The sequence below is a fragment of the Bos indicus genome, chromosome 1 (genome assembly GCF_029378745.1).
Source record: "Bos indicus isolate NIAB-ARS_2022 breed Sahiwal x Tharparkar chromosome 1, NIAB-ARS_B.indTharparkar_mat_pri_1.0, whole genome shotgun sequence".
Lineage (NCBI taxonomy): Eukaryota > Metazoa > Chordata > Mammalia > Artiodactyla > Bovidae > Bos > Bos indicus.
The window spans coordinates 149851416-149873045 of record NC_091760.1 but is presented as its reverse complement, the minus strand read 5'-3'; the positions used below and the strand labels follow the sequence as shown (position 1 = coordinate 149873045).

Below are 21630 nucleotides of genomic sequence, written 5' to 3'. Positions count from 1 at the left end.
CTTCCAGTCCAGCGTTTCTCATGATGTACTCTGCATATAAGTTAAATAAGCAGGGTGACAATATACAGCCTTGACGTACTCCTTTTGATAAAGGGATCGATTCAAGAGGATATAACACTCATTAACATATATGGACCTAATATGTCAGGAGCACCTAAATATATAAAACATTAAAAGACATGGAAGGAGAAACTGACAATAGTAAATAAAAATAGAAGTTTAACACCCCATCACTGAAAAGGTCATCCAGACAGAAAACAAATAAGGGACAAAACCAAAGACTACAAAAAACAGAAAATTACAAGCCAATATTTCTGATGAATATAGATGCAAAAAAATCTCAACAAAGTGCTTGCAAAGCAAATTCAACAATACGTAAAAAGAATCATACACCATGACCGAGTTGAATTTATTTCAGCATCACAGGATGGTTCCATATACACAAATCAGTCAATGTGATGCACCACATTAACAAAAAGAAGGATAAGAATCACTGGTCACCTTAGTAGAGGCAGAAAAGGCATTTGACAAAACTCAACATCCATTCATAATAAAAACTCTCATCAAAATTGGTATAGAGGGAATGTATTTCAATATAATAAAGGCCATTTGTGACAAATCCATAGCTAACAGGATACTCAATGGTGAAAAGCTGAGTTTCTTTCCTCTAAAATGAGGAACAAGGACTTCCCTGGTGGTCCTGTGGTTAAGACTCTGAGCTTTCACTGCGGAGGGTGTGGGTTCAATCCCTGGTCAGGGAATTAAGATACTGCGTACGATGCGGTGCCGCCTAAAGGGAAAAAAAAATGAAATAAAATAAAATAAGGAATAAGACAAGGATGCATACTCTTGCCACTTTTATTCGACATAGTATTGGAAGTCCTAGTGGTAAGAATCAGAAAAGAAAAATAAAATGCATCCAAATTAGAAAGGAAGAGGCAAAATTGTCACTATCTGCAGATGACATGATACTATATAGAGAAAACCCCAAAGTCTCCACCAAAAAACCTATTAGAATTAATAAATGAATTCAGTAAAGTTGCAGGATACGTTATTAGTAAAGATAAGCATGTTGCTTTTCTAAACACTAGTAATGAACTATCACAAAGAAAACAGTTTGGTTAAAATTGCACCAAAAAGAATAAAATACCTGGCAATAAACATAACAAGGAGAGGAAGGACCTATATTCTGAAAATTAAAAACAGTGATGAAAGAAACTGAAGGTGATTCAAAGAACTGAAAAGATATTCCATGTTCATGGATTGAACGAATTAATATTGTTAAAATGTTCATAATATGCAAAGCATCATGCATACTTAATGCAAATTCTGTCAAAACATCAGTGACATTTTTCACAGAACTAGAACAAATAATCCTACAATTTATATGGAGTCACAAAAGACCCCAAATTGCCAGAGTAATCTTTTTTTTTATTAATTTATTTTTAATGATGTATCAGTTCAGTTCAGTCGCTCAGTTTAATGATGTATCAGTTCAGTTCAGTCGCTCTTTGCAACCCCATGGACTGCAGCATGCCAGGCTTCCCTGTCCATCACCAACTCTCGGAGCTTGCTCAAACTCATGTCCATTGAGTCAGTGATGCCATCCAACCATCTCATCCTCTGTTGTCCCCATAGTCGATTTAAAATTTTGTGTTAGTTTCAGTTGCACAGCAAAGTGATTCAGTTATTCATACATATATATCTATTTTTTCAGATTATTTTCCTTATAGGTTATTACAAAATAGAGTATAATTCCCTGTGCTATTTAGTAGGTCTATTTTATACACATTAGTATGTATCTATTAATCCCAAACTCCTAATTTACTTCTTCCCACCCCGCCAAAGCAATCTTAAGGAAAAAGAACAAAGCAGAGTGTATCACCCTTTCTGAGTTCAGACTATACTGCAAAGAAAAAGTAATAAAAACAGTATGATATTGGCACAAAAACAAACATAAAGATCAATGCAACAAGGTTGAGAGCCCAGAAATAAACCGATTTGTGGTCAATTAATGCACAGTAAAAAAGGCAGAAATATACAATGGAGAAAAGACAGTCTCTTCAATAAGTGGTGCTGGGAAAGTTACATGTAAAAGATTGAATTTGAAATTAGAACATTTTTTCACACCAGATATAAAAGTAAACTCAAAATCAATTAAAGAGCTAAATACAATCCCTAGAATGATAAAATTTCTAGATGAGGACAGGGGCAGAATACTCTTTGGCATAAATCAAAGCAATGTTTTTTGATCTTCTCCTAAGGCAAAAGAAACAAATGAGACCTGAATGAAATATAAAAGCTTTGACACAGCAAAAGAAACTGTAAACAAAACAAAAAGACAACTTACTGAAAGGGAGAAAATATTTGCAAGTGATAAGGAGTTAATATCCAAAATATATAAACAACTCATACAACTCAATATCAAAAACTCCCCAAACAACTCAATTAAAAATAGGCAGAAGACCTGAATGGACATTTTTCCAAAGCAAATATACAGATTGCCAACAGGCACGTGGAAAGATGATCAACACTGCTAAATCATCAGAGAAATGCAAACCAAAACCACAATGAGCTATCATCTCACCCCTGTCAAATGGCTGTCATCAAAAAGTCTGCAAACAACAAATTTGTTGAGGATGGATAGAAAAGGGGAGACTAGTACACTGATGGTGGGAATGTAAATTGATGCAGTTACTATGAAAAAGAGTATGGCGGTCCCTCAAAAAACTAAAAATAGAGTTACCATATGACCCAGCAAACCCACTCCTGGGTATATATCTGAAGAAAATGGAAACATTAATCTGAGAAGCTATGTGCAGCCCAGGGTTCATAGCAGCATTATCGATAGTAGACAACATATGGCGTCAGCCTAAGCGTCCATCCACTGATGAATGGGTAAAGAAGGTGTGCTGTATATATGCTCAGTGGAATATATCTTAGTCATAAAAAAGAATGACATTCTGCCATTTGCAACAATGTGGATGGACGTAGAGGGTGTTGCCGTAAGTGAAATCAGTCAGAAACAACAAATACTCCTGTTGTCACTCACGTGTGAAATATAAACAATATAACAAATAGAAACAGAGTCACAGATACAGAGGACAAACTACTGGTTTCCAGCAGGGAGAGAGACGCAGGCAGGGGGAAGACAGAAGGAGAGGATTAACAGATACAAACTATTCTGGGTAAAATAAAATGACAGTGATGTATTATACAACAGAGGAAAAACTATACATTGTAAATCAAAGTGAAAGTGAAAGCGTTAGTCGCTCGGTTGTGTCGGACTCTGCGCACCATGGACTGTAGCCCATCAAGCTCCTCTGTCCATGGGATACTCCAGGCAAGAATACTGGAGTGGGTTGCCATGCCCTCCTCGAGGGAATCTTCCTGACCCAGGGATCAAATCCAGGTCTCCTGTATTGCAGGAGGATTCTTTACCGTCTGAGCACCAGGAAAGCCCATATTGCAAATCAACCATACTGCAATAAAAAAATTTTTAATTTAAAACATTTTAATTAAAATATATCATCAGAAAAATAAGAGAAATACCGTAGCCATGAAACAAGAATAGTATGCTCAAAATGGAACAAATTAGAGAAAAAGAACGAGCCCTTGAAAACTAAAAATATGATAGCTCTCGATATATATTATAGCAAAAATGAAAAAAAACAGTAAAAGAGTTGAAAGAGATCTCTCTCAAAGTAGAGCAAAAAGAATATGTTCCACAGAAGAAAAAAGTAACAAAAGTAGAAGCTCAATGTGGAAGCTCCAATCTGGGTGACAGGAGTCATGGAAAGACAGACCAGAGAAAAGAAAAGAAGGAAATTAATGAAGAAACAGTTCAATAAATTCTCCCAGAAGCGAAGAACACAAGTCCTCAAGTGAAAAATTCCACTGAGTGCCAGGCGTGATGAATAGAAAAGACCGACATCAAAGAGCACCGCGGTGCAAAGTCAGGACGTCAGAGGGAAAGAAATATCCCAAGAATTTTTAGAGAGAAAAAGGTCACAAACCAAGGGTCAGGAGTTGGAATGGAATTCAACTGCTCAACAATACACAGATAGCTATCAGATAAGGAAGCAAAGAAAACATGGAATCCAGAAAATCTGGGATGCACACGTGTGAGATGGTGTAGGAATTCGCAGGGTGGTGGTGGAGGAAAGTCAGTTAACTGTAGGACGGGAACCCTGAGCAGCACGCAGTCCAGACCCAGACAGGTGCTGGGAGATCTCCACATCAGGTGTCCTAAGGAAGAGGAGGGAAAGTTGCTCAGTCGTGTCCCACTGTGGCCCCATGGACTGTATAGGCCAGAATACTGGAATGGGTAGCCTTTCCCTCCTCCAAGGGATCTTCCCAACCCAGGGATTGAACCCAGGTCTCCTGCATTGCAAGCAGATTCTTTACCAGCTGAGCCATCAGGGAACCCCAAGAGTACTGGAGTGGGTAGCCTATCCCTTCTCGAGGGGATCTTCCTGACCCGGGAATTGAACCGGGGTCTCCTGCATTGCAGGTAGATTCTTTACTAGCTGAGCTATCAGGGAGGACGTATGGGGAAATGGCATTGAGTGGGATGTTACAGAGCTGTTATTTTTAGGTGAGAAAACACTTAACAGTAGCTCATAAAAAGCAAGGCAACTGAAGAAAGAAAGCAACTAAGTCAAATTAAAAGGTCATTTTTACAGATAAGGAACTGTCATCATTGTGTACTCACTTGTTAATCAGTGTATGGCCTTACGTCATCTAGTTGCGAGAGTAAAAAGGTCAAACATGGGTCTCACTGCAAAAGAGCTGAAAGTGTCACCTATTATCCTAGAAAGGTATTAGATAGATCTAAAATTGTAGACCCAAAAGCAGCAGTATCTGCATTTATTTTTACGTTTGGAGGTATGTACCAGATTAAGCAACAAAATACACTGAAAGCAGGTAACGTGGGCAACAGGAAGTGGGCAGACACAGGAGACCACATTTTTTGCAGTGAGATTTTTCCCACTCGACTTTTGTCTCTGATTTTTCTCTTGAAAGTGTTCAAATCTATATAAAAGGTAAAGAATAGCACAGTAAGTCGTATCCATATACTCTTAGCCTGGGTTCCACATTCGCTTTCTCTCTCCCTCATTTTTTTTCTGCACCGCTTCAAGTGAGTTGAAAACATCACAAAGCTTCATTCATAAATACTCCAGCTGGTGTCTCTTGAGAACAAGGACATTCTTCTCCACACACAGAGTGTCATCCCCGCATCTAAGGAAATCCACAGTGACCCCCTGTGATCTCCCAGATGGACCGACAGACGATCCACAGTCACATTTCCTCAAATAGTCCCCCAAATATTGTTTGTATATCTTTTCGTTCCGTCCAGGGTTTAATCAGATTTCAGAGTTTGTGCTTGGGTGTTTTATCTCTTTGGACTCTTCAAGGATAGAAGAATCCCTGCCCTGCTAGGCTTTTTTCTGTTCTGTAATGATGCTGTCTGTTTTGAAGGCAGGGCTCCAGTTGGCTCTTCGAATGGCTCACCTCTGGATGTTTCCTCATAATTAGATTCAGATTCCTACTGAAACTGTCCCTATGGGCACATATTACCTTAATAAACAAAGTAAAATGGAAAAAATGAAGATGGTATTGGTGTACTTTTCCTAAAAAAATGCCTTTCTCTCTTAGGTCTCTTTCGGCCGGAGTCTGATGCCTCCCCTGTGTTAATTGGGTCAGCATGTGCTTACTAAGTGTTCCCAACACAAGCCACTCCAGGAAGCAGGTTAAACACCTTTTCTCGGAAAGGCGTACATTTTCACAGCTTTTCATTTTAAATGTGTTCCCAGTGGGGATTTTTTTCCCCTGTCATCTACCCAAGAAATTCTGTGTCGGTTATCTCAAACACAAATGGAAGCCGTTTCCACACAAATCCCTCCGTTGCTGAATAGATTGGATTGTCCTGTGTGATAAAGCAGGATCCACAGACAGAGCAGCGTGGGGACCCGGCTTCTGAGCCCGGCTCTGCCATGGACGCTTCGGGCGACCTTGAGCCAGACCCCCGCCTCCCTAGGCTCCAGCATTCTTATCTATAAAAAGAAGGGGTTGGACCAAGTTGATAATGAAAGGTACCTTTCAAATGACAGTTCTGAAGTAAGCAGAAAAGAAAGAGTTCAAGGGCAGGCAGCGGCCTGCACACCTCTAGAAGACGTCTCTTTTTACCTTCCTGACAGCCAGGTGTGGCCACCCTCTACACAACAAAAAGTTGATCCTCCGTTGTCAGGGGGAGACAAGGAGGTAGAGGACGGTGCAAGGAGGAGCAGATAAGGGGTGATGATGCGAATACCGGCACTCAAGTGGAGACAGAAACCCCACCTTCCAGAGTATTCCACCTGAAGATACACTGTGAGGCTTGAATTCAGAGAAACAAGAGTGAAAGGCTCTCAGTCGAGTCCGACTCTTTGCGACCCCATGGACTATAACCTGCCAGGCTCCTCTGTCCATGGGATTCTCCAGGCAAGAAGGCTGGAGTGGGTTGCCATCTCCTCCTCCAGGGGATCCTCCTGACCCAGGGATAGAACCTGGCTCCCCTGGCATTGAGGCAGAAACAAGCCTAATGCTAAAATCAAAAGAGATCCCCAAGTATTCTTGTGACATAGGGATACTCAACAAACATTTAGTAAATGGTGAAGGAGTTCAGGACATACCACCCCAAAATATGTTTCTTTAGGACACTAATTATTTTGAGCTAAAGCCACTGGAAAAGCAGCACTCAGGCAGAGGCTTTCTCTGAATCCCCTCTCAGCTCCCTACAGTCAGATCCTCCAAAAGGAACTCAGTCGACTTAAATTCCCTCTCCGGGAGGGTCATCAGCTGGGAAGATCCAGCCTTATCCCAAGACAAGAGACCAGACGTTGGCCCCAAAACCAGACAGACTCCTCACAAACCATCACGTCTCCCATCTGTTCCTCTTAGGGTGCCTTCACCTTTCCTAAAAATATTTTGCTCTTCTCTGAACTGGCTACATCCTCTCTCCTCTTCTCCAACTGACGGTACTTAAGCTCCCCAGTGGAGAAGGAAATGGCAACCCCTTCTGGTATTCTTGCCTGGAGAATCCCAGGACAGAGGAGGCTGGTGGGCTGCTGTTCATAGGGTCGCACAGAGTTGGACATGACTGAAGTGATTTAGCAGCAGCAGCAGCAAGTTCCCCAGTGGGGCTTTCCTAATGGCTCAGGGGTAAAAAGTCTGCCTGTCAATGCAGGAGACACAGGTTTGATCCCTGGGTTGAGAAGATCCCCTGGACGAGGAAATGGCATCCCACTTCTGAAATTCCCGTGGACAGAGGAGCCTGGCGGGTTCTAGTCCAAAGGCTCCCAGAGAGTTGGAGGCCACTGAGCATGGCGTAGCAGCAAGGGCCCCAGTCACACCAGTTTATTGAGTACTCGCTTCTTTTCTTGTGATGCCCACACACATGACAGTAAAATGAATATGTGCGTACGCCTTTTTGGCTCTCAACCTGCCTGCTGTCTTTGTCACAGACTCAGCTATCAAACCTAGAAGGGTGGAGGGAAAAACCTTCCTCCCCTACAGGGGAGCCTCCAGGTACAAGACTGTAAGTGATCTCAGGCCATCTTCAGTGCTGGTGTTAATTCGTTCAAGTTGCTCCAAACACTTTGTAAGGTCTCTCTTGGAACCTGATAGAAGGAAGGCAGGAGAGACAGAGAGAGCCCTCGACTAGACATCAGGGGGTCTGTCTCTCTCCCAACTCTGCAGGTCAGTCAGCTCAGTCGCTCAGTTGTGTCCGACTCTGCGACCCCATGGACTGCAGCACTCCAGGCTTCCCAGTCCATCACCATCTCCCGGAGCTTGCTCAAACTCATGTCCATGGAGTCGGTGATGCCATCCAACCATCTCATCCTCTGTCGACCCCTTCTCCTCCCACCTTCAGTCTTTCCCAGCATCAGAGTCTTTTCCGAGTCAGTTCTTTGCATCAGGTGGCCAAAGTATTGCACTCTGCAGGTAAGTGGATCAATCTGGGGCAAATCTCATAGCCCCTCTAGGCCACCACCATTTTCTCATCTGGGAGAAGAACGGAAGTGGGAGGCATAGATTCACTCACTTCTCTAATTCTTTACTGCTGAAAACTTAATGAGACAATTCCTAAAACTTTGGAGTTAAGCAAGAGACTACATTTATTGCATGATTTATACTGTTATCCTATTGAATAACTGGACACTGACTTGGTGGTGCTTTCTCATTTCCTTTACTTAAATGATCTACTCTCTAACTGGTTTTCCTCTCTTAAATGGGTATCAAGGAAATATCCAATTTTTTCTCTCTTGGCTTATAGCCATGGCTTCTTGTCCCAGAGGTTTCTGAGCCTGAGAATAATTATCTGGTTAAGTTAAGGATGCCCAGAAGGTGACAACATCTGTTGCTCATGGTTCAGTTTTCTTGGTCCTTCCTGTGTAATGCTCTCCCTTCCAAAACATTCTACAATGATAACGATACCACTTTACATTTACACAGAAATTTCTACAAGAGTGTCCTCCATGTTTCTAATACCAGTGACCAACGCAGGCTTTAAGGATTAAGGACAAGTGGATGTTGGAGGCTTTTAAAAACAGTTTTCTCATTCACTTGTAGGTCCTAACAACTTTGCTAGATCCTCAGAGTCTGTGGAGCCTGGAGATAAGTGAAGAAGAAGGGAATTCAAGGAAGAGCCCTTTTCAGGCAGAGGGTGAGGTCCTGAGTCCTAGGTCAGACCTGCAGGAAGTAGGGGGGAGATGGAGAGATCATTGTAGCAGCCATAGATTTTTTTTAAAAATTGGGGCTATAGTTAATGTGCCATGTTGTATGGCACCTACGGGTTTTTAGACTTAAGAGGTACTCAATCAACCACAGTGATAAGTCGCTTTTTGGATCCTGATCCAAACCACTTGTTAAAAAAAAAACTATAGGACAATCAAGGAAATGAAGCACTGACTGGTTTGGGGTGAAATTAAAGAATTGCTCCTATTTTAAGATGCCATTATGATATTAAGCTTTCCTGGTGGCTCAGACAATAAAGAATCTGCCAACAATGCAGGAGACCTGGGTCTGATCCCTGGGTTGGGAAGATCCCCTGGAGAAGGGCATGGCAATCCACTCCAATGTTCTTGCCTGGAGAATCCCCATGAACAGAGGAGCCTGGTGGGCTGCAGTCCATGGGGTCACAGAGAGTCAGACAGGACTGAGCGACTAAGCACACATGACTGGGCAAAAATTAATAAGTGCTGAAGCTAAGGGACGAGTAAGTACTTGGACTTCATCATACAATTCTTTCTAAGACTGCTTGAAATTCTCCAAAACTATTTTTAAATGACAACCGGAAAAACAAATCTTTTCACGACTGAACAATAAGAGAATAAGGAAAAGCCAGATTTTGCGTGTTCCATTTTACATTAGGCAGCCTCTCAAGTTTCTTGGTTAGAAATAAACTCTTGCATTTTAAGGTAAATGTAAGGAATGGGAAATGGGAGAAGGGTGAAGAGTTCTGATGCTTTTATTTCCCACATAACCCTGATATTGCCACACATTTGAGTGATGTTTTACGGTTTCAAAGTGCTTTATGTCTCATTCGATCTCAAAAAAAGCCAGGTATGTATATATGTTGTCATGTGTGACATCTGACAAAATGTCTTCATTATGTTGTTTTTGCAGTTTTATTTTTAGTGATTTACTTTATTTATTATTTTTTTTCTTCTTCTTTTTTTTATACCTGTGGCGGATTCATTTTGAAGTGATTTACTTTAAACCTCTGAAAATAGTCTAATTGTTGTATTAGTCCCTTAGTTGATACCTAAGGATTTATTTCCTGCTCTAGCTTTGCATGGAAAACTCAGCCTGGATGTCTATTTACAATATTAGAATTCTTAAATGTTCCCCTGTAATGATTGGGAGCAATTTTATTTTTCCTCTTAAGTTTCTGTTTGGAGAAATGTATTGGGGTGGGGGAACCTTTCTTATTTCCTTTGAGTCCACCCAGCTGTTTTATTTTGTGTTCACTTATTTCCCAGGCTTCCATTTGGAGTGTGAAGCCATCAAAAGTGTTCTGTTCTTTTTAATACTTATCAGCATTTCCTTTATTAGCCACATTATCCTTTATCTCTTTCCTGCAAAAGCTTTTAAAGTACCAATTGATGAAGCCACGTCTTTTGTTATTTAAATATTATTCCATCAACATTTATAAGTACATCCTAAGAAGATTCAAGCACAATATCCTACCCTAATGATTACAAACCCACACATTTTTTAAAATCTGACTTCTTTTCTCTTTTTGTGTGTGTATTCCTCCCATTCCAGAATTCTACTAGCTGAGCACAGGAAACTACCAGAGGCCTGGTATTAAAAATTCCCAACTGATCACAGACCTTTAACAAGATCAAGAGAGGTACACACTTTATAGTTATAAGGGCAACACGTCCTTAAGTTAAAATGAAGACCTAGATGTGTTTCACCGGCATTGATCCTGAAGGAATCACCGGATAGCCGCTTAAGGGGGAAGGAGTTTCTATGCGGTACCAAGACCATGCTCTAAGGGTTTCTAAGCAGGGCCCTGGAGGAGAGGGACCCCTGGGGTGAAGGCGTCCCTGAACTCCAACTGGAGCTACTCTGTGACTCTGCAATTATTAAATATAGCCACATGAATCACACCACAAAATTCCAGTCCTGAAATCTGGTATCGGGCATAACAATTTGTTCTCTCTCCTTGCTCACGAACAACAAAGAATCGACTGAAGAAATTTTGGTCTGTGTAAAGAATAGCTAGATGCTTTTTACCTTCCTCTGAAAGACTCAGTCTGCATTCGACATGACATATGCTTCTCAAGTGTTATTTTGTGTTTATTCTTTTTTGAACTAAATTGTCAGTCCTTGTCACTAGAAAGACATTTCCCTGGAACCCTCCTGACTCATGCTAAGGGTACACAACAGCTGATAAACTCCAGTGACCTCTGAGGAGACAGATGAGCTGTGTGGCTTTGAATGCCCACGTGGCTTTCTGGGCTATAGCTGACCGCATAACCCAGGTTAAAGTGGCTGGCAAATGATCATGCTTTTTCCATATTTACCATGTTGATTACAGGGGTTGCGTCACCTATTCTGTTGCTCTGTCTAATCTCTTTCTTTATTATAGATTATATATTTATATATATATGTTATATTTCTTCATTATCTTGCCACTAACTTCCTTATTTGCATTTGTCTGTGTATATTCTTCTTTGTAATTACAAAACAATTCATAGTCACTGCAACAGTAACAAAAGCTAACACTGATTGCTTCTAACGTGCCAGACACATTCCTAAAAGCTTAACTCTGGCCTCACCTAATCTTCAAATATTTACAGGATAGATACCAGTATCTTCACTTTGCATATTAAAGAAAACATGGACATACAGCACTTAGAAAGTTTCTCACCTAGTCATTTTTCTTGAAAGTATTTCCTTCAGGAAAAAACAAGGAAGCCAAGAAAGAAAAGGGTATTAAAAACATGTAAAAGTAGTGAAAAAAAAAATCCCAGTTAAATTTATACTTATATTTTAATGTTAAGACATTTGAGAAAGAATTTTTAAGGAATAAAACAGAAGCCTGTAAAGAGAAGGTTAATGATAAACTAGCACTCAAATTTCAGAATATTGCTACAAACATGAGATCCTTAAGATCTTACCTGGCTCCAAAGAAAAAAGTTATACTGATTCATTCTAAATTCTTATAGAAAAGCACGTTTAAAAGGTTTTCTTAAATTCAAGGGCCATCTCCTCAAAATGGTCAAGGTTAGCAAAAACAAGGAAAGGCTGAGAAGCTGTTGCAGCCAAGAGGGGAATAAGAAGACATGACGACTAAATGTAATGTATTCTGGAACACGATAAAGGACGTTGATAAAAATCATATTGTTACCGGAAACCTGAGTTTGCCTCTTGGTGGGTGTTGAACCGAAAGACACAACCGCGGCAGAGAGCAGAAGAAGGAAGGATTTATCATATTTGTAGCAAGTAAGGAGCACACTGGGGATCTTCTCCAAAGCCGTGTCTCTCTAAACAGCAAAGTTGGGAAGTTTTAAGCTAAGGATTCATGAATATTCATGGAGGGGCTTCGATGGTGTATGCACATTCATGAAGGGGCTGGTGCAGATGAGAATTCAACATAGAATTAGGGCAAGGGTCCACAGAATCCAAGCTTTAGTAGTTTAAAGTCAGAAGAAATCAGCATCGTCCTTCCACTCTCCAGCAGGATGCGGGCCTCGGTTCCTGAAGACCTCAAAGGTAACGTGTCAGACTGTTACCTACCAGATACCTTGAGGAGGAAGTAAGCCTCTGTTTTAATCACTGAATGTTGTTTCTTGACTGCTTTTCCATAGTTCCTGTGTTCTCTCATTTCCCTTAAGATCATTCATTACTGAGACCTTTCAAGGGCAAGCACTGTGGCTGGGCTTAGATCATAGAATGGCTTACACCAAAAATGGCTTCTCTTCTGTCAAGAAAGCCATGCCTGGCTCTTCCCCAGAACCTCCTACCTGATCTGCTTACAATATGAATCAATATGAACTTTAGTTAATAAGAGTTTCCCAGGTGGTGCTGGTGATAAAGAATCTGTCTGCCAATGAAGGAGACACAAGAGACTTGGATTCCATCCCTGGAGAAGGAAATGGCAACCCACTCCCGTATTCTTGCCTGGGAAATCCCATGGGCAGAGGAGCCTGGCTGAGTCGCAAAGAGTCAGACTCCACTGATCACATATAGACACACACAGTCTATAGTCAATTAATAAACTGTATCAACATTAGATCTTTAATTTTGACAAATGTACTATATTAATGGAAAATATAAATAAGAAAGGAAACTGAGTATAGAGTACACAGGAATTCTCTGTACTGTCTTTGCCATTTTTCTATAAATCCAAAATTACTCTGAAACAGAAAATTAGTTTAAAAATTAAAACCAACCTCATGGAGTTGTGGTAAGAATTAAATGAAATAATGAGCGATTTCCCTGGTGGTTCAGTGGCCAAGACCAGTGGCAAGTCCAAGTTGTCACTCCTGTTTCGGACCCACTGGCTATAGACGGGAGGTTCCAACCCCCCTCTCCTTGGATTCCAATAATTGGCTAGAGAAGTGCTCAGAACCCAGACATTTAATGTCTCACTTAGAAAGACTGTCCTGTGTACGTGTGTGTGCGTGCTCAGTCACTTCAGTCGTGTCCGACTCTTGCGACCCCATGGACTGTAGCCCGCCAGGCTCCTCTGTCCATGGGACTCTCCAGGCAAGAACGCTGGAGTGGGTTGCCGTGCCTTCCTCCAGAGACTCTTCCCCACCCAGGACTGAACCCTGGTCTCCTTCATTGGCAGGAAGTTTCTTCACCACTAGCATCACCTGGGAAGCCCATGCTTATGTATGTTCTCCTATATTTTCTGTTCGTGTTCTTATCACTTGATTTAGAACTTCAATTCATTTTCATTTCATTTTATTTTTTATTTTTAAGAAGCTAGCTAGTCTCACAGTTTGCAACTGGATATCCAGTTGTTTCCATACCATTTGTTGAATTTACTTCACTCCAAATTTGAAATAACAACATTGTCAAGTCAATACATGAATTTGTTTCTCTGCCTCTATCACACCCCTCTAATGACACTATTTTAAGCCCTACTAGAGCAGTTTCTTCTTCATTAGTCTTCTTTTAAAAGACATCTTAGCAGTTTTTCACATTTACTCTTCCAGATGAAGTTTTAAGTTTCAAAAATCTTCCTCTTAAGATTTTGCTTGGAATTTCATTGACTCTATAACCATTTGGGAAGAAATGACAAGGCAGCATGAGAAAGTGACAATTAAACAGGCACTAAACAAAGAAGGGCAATGCCAAAGAGTGTTCAAACTCTCACACAGTGCACTCATTTCACATGCTAACAAGGTTATGCTCAAAATCCTTCCAGCGAGGCTTCAGCAGTACATGAACCGAGAACTTCCAGATGTACAAGCTGAGTTTAGAAAAGGCAGAAGAACCAGAGATCAATTTGCCAATATTCATTGGATCATACGGAAAACAAAGGAATTCCAGAAAAACAGCTACTTGTGCTCCACTGACTATGCTAAAGCCTCTGACTGTGTGGGTCACAACAAACTGTGAACATTCTTAGAGAGATGGGCATACCAGACCATCTTACTTGCCTCCTGAGAAGCCTATATGAGGACCAAGAAACAACAGAATCAGGTATGGAACAGTGAACTGGCTCAAAATTGGGAAAGGAGTACGACAAAGCTGTATATTGTCACCCTGATTATTTACCTTATATGCAAAATACATCATGCAAAATGCTGGGCTGGATGAATCACAAACTGGAATCAAGATTACCAGGGGAAATATCAACAACCTCACATATGCAGATGATACCACTCTAATGGCAGAAAGTGAAGAAGAACTTTAAAGAGCCTCTTGATGAGGGTGAAAGAGGAGAGTGAAAAAGCTGGCTTAAAATTCAACATTCAGAAAACTAAGATTAAAAAAAAATAAAGATAATGGCATCCAGTCCCATCGCTTCATGACAAATAGATGGGAAAAAGTGGCAACAGTGACAGATTTTATTTTCTTGGGGTCCCAAATCATTGTGGATGGTGACTGAAGCCATGAGATTGAAAGATGCTTGCTCCTTGGAAGGAAAACTATAAGGATGTGAGAGTTGAACCATAAAGAAGTCTGAACACTGAAGAATTATGCTTTTGAATTTTGGTGCTGGAGAACACACTTGAGAGTCCTTTGGACTGCAAGGAGATCAAACCAGTCAATCCTAAAGGAAATCAACACTGAATATTCATTGGAAGAATTGATGCTGAAGCTCCAATCCTTTGGCCACCTGATATGAAGAGCTGACTCACTGGAAAAGACCCTGATGCTGGGAAAGACTGAGGGCAGGAGGAGAAGGGGACAACAGAGGATGAGATGGTTACATAACATCACTGACTCAATGGACATGAATTCGGGCCAACTCCAGGAGACAGTGAAGGACAGGAAAGCCTGGTGGGCTGTAGTCCATGGGGTCTCAAAGAGCTGGACACGACTTAGCAGCTGAACAGAACAGAAACAAAGACAGCTTTTCTCCTTCGGCCAGTCAGTTCATCTTCTGAACCTTAAGTTTCCTCATCTTTCAAGCAGAGGTAATAACAGTATCCGTGTCATGGGACTCATGAGAATGATGTATAACACCCATAAAGTGAGTGGCACAGTGCCTGCCACAAAACACGTGTCCACTGAGTGTCGCGCTCATATTCAAGAACGGAAATTCCGTTATATACTCCAAATGTCTTTCAGTAATGCTCATGGTTTTCTTCAAAAAGGTCTCAAACATTTGTTATTGAACTTCTACTATATTTTAATGTTTTGTTGCTATTGGGAATGGAATTTTTTCTTCCTTTTAAGAATGTTTTCTTATTGGTTATTGCTAGTATAGACAAATGTTATCTTTAATGAAGCAAAGCATTTTTTTTCTCTTAGCAGTTGGTATGGGGACATATTTATCTAGAAGTTGGTACCTTAATGACCGTTACTACCAGTTCCAATAGATTTTTATTCTTTCAGGTTTTCTGTGTAGACAAGACTACGACCCACAAATGACTGTTTGTTTTCTCCTCTTGTATCTTTTCCCCTTTTGCATTGGTTGGCACTTTGAGAATGATTTCAAATAATGCCTGTAGTTGAGGACATCTTTATGTTGTCACGACTTCATTGGGAAGTTTTTACATTCTTTTCAGAAAACAATTTTACATTTAGAAGAGAAACCAAGAGGAAATCAATAAACATTATATATAAAAGGTTAGGTTGCAAAAGTACTTTGAAATTATGTTCCACATAAGAATAGATTGAGTCCATCACATATCTACACATGTATTGAGCAAATAATGAAACTGTGAAGAGCATAAAATGACAATTTCTCAAATGAAGGTTAAACTATGGTTGGTAGATTCAACTGAGGCAAGAACATAAAACCACACGTGTTACTACATTCACTGAGAAAGTCAAATTAACCTTCATAAAATTAACGCGTTCTCATTGAAAAAAAAAAGAGAAAATAAATATATAGAAACAGAAAGAAAATTTCCCCCTTTCCTATATTCTTCATTCTGTGTCCCAGAGGTATCCTTTGTTTACATGTCAGTGTATAGGCCTCTAGAAATTTTTTATGCATATACATGTACAAAAATGAGTAATCTAATTTGGAAACATTGAACAACTTTGATTTAAAAACCATTAGTTTTTAAAATTGAGCTTTAATTTTTTAACACTGATTTAGGCGTAAGATTAAATCCTTAGGCATTCCAGTCAATTGGGAATTTAATGAAATCACCGCTAAACTTTGAGATGTTTTCCTGACAAAAAATCCTATATTTGATACTTCCCAGGAGATTCTGTCCTCTTTTTAATTTATTTCTATTTTTCAAATGTGTATTCTTTTTCATTGTGGTTTCTCACGGGAGACTGAACACACAGCACTGCACAGCAGGACTTTGCTGTCGCCCGTTCTGTGTAACTGTTCGCAGCTGCTCATCCCGAGCTGCCCGTCCATCCCTCTCCCGCCCCCTCCTCCTCGGCAGCCACAAGTCTGTTCACTCATCTGTCCGTTTCTGTTTTTTTAGATAGCTTCATCAGTGTCACCTTTCAGATTCTGCATATAAGTGAGATCATATTGTATTTGTCTTTCTCTTTCTGACTTCCTTCACCTGGTATGATCATCTCTATTTATATCCACGTTGCTGCACATGGCATTGTTTTGTTTTTAAGACAGAGCATATTCCATTGTAGACATGCACCACACTTGCTTTATCCACTCACCTGTCGATGGACATCCAGGTCGTCTCCACGTCTTGGCTATTGGGAATACTGCTGCTGTGAATACAGGGGTGCATTTATCTTTCAAAATTATCTTTCTTACTTTGAAAATCTTTTGCTCTGAGTGGAATAATTCTTTAACTCCGAAAATCTGGCTCCTTTATAGTTTTAAAATTTTTCTTGAAAAAGTTTTGCTCTTTTATTGTTTGTGACCAAGTAAAAAGACTTGGCACTTTTAAGATTTTGCCCAGATAGCTCCTTAGGCAAATCCATTGATTCATTAGGTGCATTTTCTATATCACCACAGGGAATAGTTGCCACACATCATGGCATGACATAAAAGGCTTACCTTTTTTCAGTCCACTAATAATATCCTACCGGTCTCCCGCCTATAATAATAACTTCTCAAGGGACTTTGTATACACTAATAGTATTACACTAATAGTCTCCTCACTGGCCTTTCCAGCTTCTGCTCTGTGTTGGTCCTGAGACCCATGCTGGCTGTGTTAGGTTTTGGTCATGGGTAGCACCCTGATTCCAAATCCTACATTTCTACCCCAGGCACCACTGCTGCCAAACAAATGAGCCCCAAACTCAACAGCTTAAAACAATAATCTTGTCATGCTAACAGATTTTGTGGGTTAGCAATTCAGATGCAACACAGTAGGGATAGCTGTGGGCCTTCCCTGGTGGCTCAGCTGTAAAGAACCCGCCTGCCAATGCAGGACACGTGGGTTTGATCCCAGCATCAGAAAAAAAAAAAAAAAAAACAACCCTGGAAAAGGAAATGGCAACCCACCCCAATATTCTTGCCTGGGAAATCGCATGGACTGAGGAACCTGGAGGGTTACAGTCCACGGGGCTGCAAAGATCAGAAGCGAAAGAGCAACTAAACAGCAACTCCAGGAAAGGGTAGCTGCGTCTGCCTCGAGATGTGTGAGGCCTCAGCTGGGAAGATGTGAAGGCTAAAGGGGCTCGGTGACTAAGAGCTGGAGTTACCTGAAGACCCACTCAGAGTCTGGAGAAGCTCGGAAGGCTAGGACTGCTGACCAGAATGTCTGCACGTGTCCACCCCATGACACAGTGCCCTGGGATCCAGCCCTTCTTCAATGGCAGCTGAGGGCTCTTAAGGGCGCGTTTGCCAGCAAACAAGACAGACACCGAATCACACTTATGACCTAGCCTTGGAAGTCACATGGTTGGATTCTTCCCATTCTCTATTGTTGAAGTCATCCCAAACCCACTAGGTTCAAAGGGAGCAATCGACCTCATCTCTGGATGGGAAGAGCAGCCAGGGCACATTGTTGAATACCTTGTATGGTGGGAGGTATTTTTGCAGCTATCTTTGGAAAACACAACATGTGACATACGAAATCAGTAACAGTACAGATTATCTGATCAATGCAAATAATGCAAATATATATACAGTGATCTACGCAAGTTAATTACATCAGTTTATTTGCATGATTTGTATATACATATATGTTTGTACCCTTTGATCAGGGAGATACCAGAGCCCATGGGTTCACAAAGAGTCAGACATGAAGTGACTAGACACACGTATATGCACACATGCATATATATGTATGTGTGTCTGTGTGTCTTATACATATAAAACTTCCATTCTTCTGAAGTGTTCACAATATCTCTACCAAAAATGATAATTCACTGAGCATAAAGCAAATCTCAACAAATTTCAAAGATAGTCATTATAAAGAGAATATGCTCAGGCCCTAGTGAAATTTTCCTAGAAATTAGTAACATCCAGGTAAACAGAACATCCTCATATGTTGCAAACTAAGCAGCACATTTCTAAAAATTAGGTCAAAAAACAAATTCCAAGGGAAATCAGAAAATATTGTAAGTTAAACGACTATTTAGATGATGTTTTTTATTATTATTTTTGTTTTTCAGTTGGAGTATTATTAGCCTCCAGTGTACAACATAGTGATTCAAAACTTCTAGACTATACCCTATTTAAGGTTATTATAAATATTCCCCCAATTCCAATCCCTAAGAAAGGCAATGCCAAAGCAGGCTCAACCACTGCACAACTGCACTCATCTCACACGCTAGTAAAGTAATGCTTAAAATTCTTCAAGCCAGGCTTCAACAATACATGAACCGTGAACTTCCAGATGTTCAAGCTGGTTTTAGAAAAGGCAGAGGAACCAGAGATCAAATTGCCAACATCGCCTGGATCATCAAAAAAGCTAGAGAGTTCCAGAAAAACATCTGTTTCTGCTTTATTGACTACGCCAAAGCCTTTGACTGTGTGGATCACAATAAACTGTGGAAAACTCTGAAAGAGATGGGAATACCAGACCACATTATGTGCCTCTTAAGAAATCTGTATGCAGATCAGGAAGCAACAGTTAGAACTGGACATGGAACAACAGACTGGTTCCAAATAGGAAAAGGAGTACGTCAAGGCTGTATACTGTGACCCTGCTTATTTAACTTATATGCAGAGTACATCATGAGAAACGCTGGGCTGGAAGAAGCACAAGCTGGAATCAAGATTGCTAGGAGAAATATCAAAAACTGCAAATATGCAGATGACACCACTCTTGTGGAAGAAAGTGAAGAGGAACTAAAAAGCCTCTTGATGAAAGTAAAAGAGGAGAGTGAAAAGTTGGCTTAAAGCTCAACATTCAGAAAACGAAGATCATGGCATCTGGTCCCATCACTTCATGGGAAATAGATGTGGAAACAGTGTCAGGCTTTATCTTTCTGGGCTCCCAAATCACTGCAGATGGTGACTGCAGCCATGAAATTAAAAGATGCTTACTCCTTGGAAGGAAAGTTATGACTAACCCAGATAGCATATTCAAAAGCAGAAACATTACTTTGCCAACAAAGGTTTCGTCTAGTCAAGGTTATGGTTTTTCCTGTGGTCATATATGGATGTGAGAATTGGACTGTGAAGAAGGCTGAGCGCTGAAGAATTGATGCTTTTGAACTGTGGTGTTGGAGAAGACTCCTGAGAGTCCCTTGGACTGTAAGGAGATCCAACCAGTCCATTCTGAAGGAGATCAGCCCTGGGGTTTCTTTGGAAGGAATGATGTTAAAGCTGAAACTCCGGTACTTTGGCCACCTCATGTGAAGAGTTGACTCACTGGAAAGGACTCTGATGCTGGGAGGGATTGGGGCAAGAGGAGAAGGGGACGACAGAGGATGAGATGGCTGGATGCCATCACTGACTCAGTGGACATGAGTCTCAGTGAACTCTGGGAGTCGGTGATGGACAGGAGGCCTGGTGTGCTGTGATTCATGGGGTCGAAAAGAGTCGGACAAGACTGAGCGACTGATCTGATCTGATCTGATCTGAGTGCCAAAGAATTGATGCTTTTTAACTTTAATGTTGGAGAAGATTCTTCAGAGTCCCATGGACTGCAAGGAAATCAAACCAGTCCATCCTAAAGGAGATCATTAGAATCTTCATTAGAAGGACTGAATATTCATTAGAAGGACTGAATATTCATTAGAAGGACTGATGCTAAAGCTGAAGCTCCAATATTTTGTCCACCTGATTGAATAACTGACTCACTGGAAAAGACCCTGATGCTGGAAAAAGATTGAAGGCAGGAGGAGAAGGGGATGACCGAGGATGAGATGGTTGGATGGCATCACCCACTAAATGGGCATGAGTTTGAGCAAGCTCCAGATGTTGGTGATGGATCGGGAAGCCTGGCGTGCTGCAGTCCATGGGGTCGCTAACAGTCAGAAATGACTGTGTGACTGAACTGAACTGATAATCAGATGAGAAATCAGCCAATGGGAAGGACTCAGCAATGACAGATATGAAGGAAATAGTAGAAAAGAACATTAAAACAGGTGCTATGTTTCAGAATTTAAATGAAACATGTATAGAATGAAGTGTGAAATAAAAAAGAACCAAAATAAGCTTCTAGAGATGGAAATGCAATATATGAAATTAACTTATCGCTTGTTTGTATTGCTGCTACTGCTAAGTCGCTTCAGTCATGTCCGACTCTGTGCGACCCCATAGACGGCAGCCCACCAGGCTCCCCCGTCCCTGGGATTCTCCAGGCAAGAACACTGGAGTGGGTTGCCATTTCCTTCTCCAATGCAGGAAAGTGAAAAGTGAAAGTGAAGTCGCTCAGTCGTGTCCGACTCCTAGCGATCCCGTGCAGCCTACCAGGCTCCTCGGTCCACGGGACCTTCCCGGCAAGAGTACTGGAGTGGGGTGCCAGTGCCTCCGTTGTTTGTATTAATAGCACCAAATTAGACACCGCATAACCAAAGATCAAAGAACTTGAAGGTATAAAAATAGAATCCCTCTAAAATAAATACATAGCAAGAAAGACTGGTAGGAAATGAATCTGCAAGAGATATAGACTGGTTTAACACACATTTAATTGGAGGCCCCAAAGCAAGTAAGGAGTAGGGAGGAGAAAATGCATTTGAAAAGTTGATAGCTGAAAAATCATCCAAATTTGAAAACTGTAAACATAGAGACCCAAAAAGCTCAGTGACTGCCAAACACAATTCACTTACACATACACATACACACACACCCCTATTCAAATGCATCAAAATCGAATTACTAAAAAATAAATGATAGAATATATTTTTTAAAACTGAACCACAGCTGATTTACAATGTTGTGTTAGTTTCGAATGTACAGCAAAGTGAGTCAGTTACATGCACGTATACATTCCTTTGCAGGGTGTTTTCCCATATAGGTTATTACAGAATATTGAGTATGGTTTCCTGTGCTGTAGAGTAGGTCCTGTTGTCTATCTGTTTTATATCCAGTAGTATGTATGTTACTCCCAAATCACT

The 21630-nt window shown here is 40.8% G+C and overlaps 1 long non-coding RNA gene across 1 annotated transcript; it reads right to left on the bottom strand.

Annotated features, from left to right (window-relative positions):
* Nucleotides 1-401: 401 nt before the first annotated feature.
* On the bottom strand, nucleotides 402-17956 carry LOC139180205 (uncharacterized). The gene is made up of 3 exons (XR_011564533.1): nucleotides 17821-17956; nucleotides 16825-16878; nucleotides 402-790 (listed from the first exon to the last, which is right to left on the bottom strand). It is a non-coding gene; the product is annotated as an uncharacterized lncRNA (long non-coding RNA).
* Between the last annotated feature and the right edge of the window lie 3674 nt (nucleotides 17957-21630).